Genomic DNA, 2,264 nt, shown 5'->3' on the forward strand with positions numbered 1-2,264 from the left:
ACAGATTGGGTAGTATGGTGAATATGGTGATATTATCAAAATGTCATCAGTGTTAGCAAGTAGTTTGTACAACACAATCGCTTGTTGGGAACTTTACACATAATACCGTCGTTAGCGATGTTAGCAAACTTTGGCAAATTTAGACGTGTCGTAATTTTTTAGGCCACAAATTTAACTATATCGCTTGATTGATTTTGAAGAAATTTGACGGTCACGAAGTCATTTTATTGAAGGAGCTGGAGAACATTGCTGAGAAAAAAAATGATTTTTAGGTAAGTGTAAGGAGACATATAAAAGTTTTTTTTGGCAAATTTAATCAATAATTGCCCCACCGGGCTGCAGATTACACTTTGTAACGAGTGCAAATAAAAACTGATTTCCTTTTGTAAAATTAACTTTTAATTTTATTCTTCAAATATATCACAAGGACCAGTTCTCGTCATCCTAAAATCAAAATCGTCACCCGGTGGTCTAGTCAAATTGTATGTATATATAGCACAAGCCAATCTACATTCATTCGTGTATGTTTCGTTATCTGTGGCGCAAACAGGCAAATAAATGGCCGGACATATGTCGCATTTTCGAGGTGTATTATAATTAAATTTGTCTAAATCGATAACGTCTTCAGAATGCGGATTAAAAAAGTCATAAAAATCTTCATGTTGCTGACCATATACCAAGATTACTATGATAATCAGTGTAGCTGAAAATCAAGCATGTTTAGTATAGTATAGTATATCATAATGCTTTTAGTAATAAATCCAACCTATGTTATCTCGGTTAATAAAGTGGTAATTGAAATTTGGAAAATCACAGTCGCATAATATATATATAGTATTTTTTTTCAAGCCAATTTTATTTTCCACTGTTAAGGCCTCCTATACCTCTAATATAGTGAAAAAAAAAATCTTACTTATGAATGTGACAATACTATTATATAATATATCGTTTGCCATATTGAATTAAAAAAAAAAATGAACGCAAATTAACTCATTCCCAGAGCGACTACGAAATAATGCGGTTTGATAGTCATGAAATTAGAAATTAACATTTAATTAACTTTCACACAGATAATATGAATCAATTCGTTTTAGTTTTAAAATTGATTTTTCGAAAATTTATTAGGTAATATACCTGTTACCATTATTTATTTGTGGAACTTTGCTGTCTAGTTAGTTAAGTTACCGAATTATGTAATGTAGTGTAATTTTTGAGTGGCAAAGTACTTGGGTTGATAAAATTCACCAATCTTTTGCAACTTTATCGTAACAATAGAAAGACAGTATTGTCTTGTCTAGTATTGTATAGTATTTCGGTTGCCAAACTAGATTTGAGTAGGTATCAGTAGTTTCTAATTATAAGGCACTAGAGATATAATGCTTTTTAATTTCTTCCAAAGACTAGTTCCACGACCGGGACTGCCGTTGCTCAAGACGTCTGATAACACTATCAAGAAGGTACTTACACATTATAAATATGCATATATATATATGATTATTCCCTACATATATAATGCATTATGCTAATGTCATTCAAAAGGAATGCCGTAATGTTATAATAAATTAAATTGCTGTTTTTGTATTGTATTCCACTTTTTCACTTCGTATTTTGATTGTGTTGTTTTCACTTCGTATTTTGATGTGAGCAAAATTGAACATGTTATGTACATATATTGTTGGTCAGTTTGGTTAATTCGTAAAAACTATGTAATTTTCATATATTTTATGTACGCACCAAACTTACTGTTTTGTGTACTTATGAATAAATAAATAAATACATAGAGGCTGAAGAAACTGCAAGTAACTTATACTTTACAAGTGTCACGTTGCATCAACGAGACAAATCATGTCCGAGGCTTCATCTTGTGGTAATTTGTTATATTTGTTTAGTATCTTGTACATATTGCACAGCACTCACTATTTCACAGATACACTTTACCCCTTTTCTAATTTACTATAATAATAATCCATCTGTTTTGAACAAATAAGGTTAAAAATGATAATAGACATATTCCTTCACTTACATTTTGAACCGGAGACGATTTGGACAAAAATAGACATAAATTGCGGCCGTTACAGCCTCAAAACCATTGCGACTTCCTTTAGCAGTTTTCTTCGAAAATAGGGAATAATAAAATCTTGATTTAGAGTCATTTATTTGTCACATTTTGAAATATTAGCTTACGTACTCTCAGCACGACTTTGGAATGGGTAGCATAGAAATCTGTAACATGAATCAAAAGAAATTTGATCTGTTGTCTTAAT

The sequence above is a fragment of the Plodia interpunctella genome, chromosome 25, assembly GCF_027563975.2.
Source record: "Plodia interpunctella isolate USDA-ARS_2022_Savannah chromosome 25, ilPloInte3.2, whole genome shotgun sequence".
Taxonomy (NCBI): domain Eukaryota; kingdom Metazoa; phylum Arthropoda; class Insecta; order Lepidoptera; family Pyralidae; genus Plodia; species Plodia interpunctella.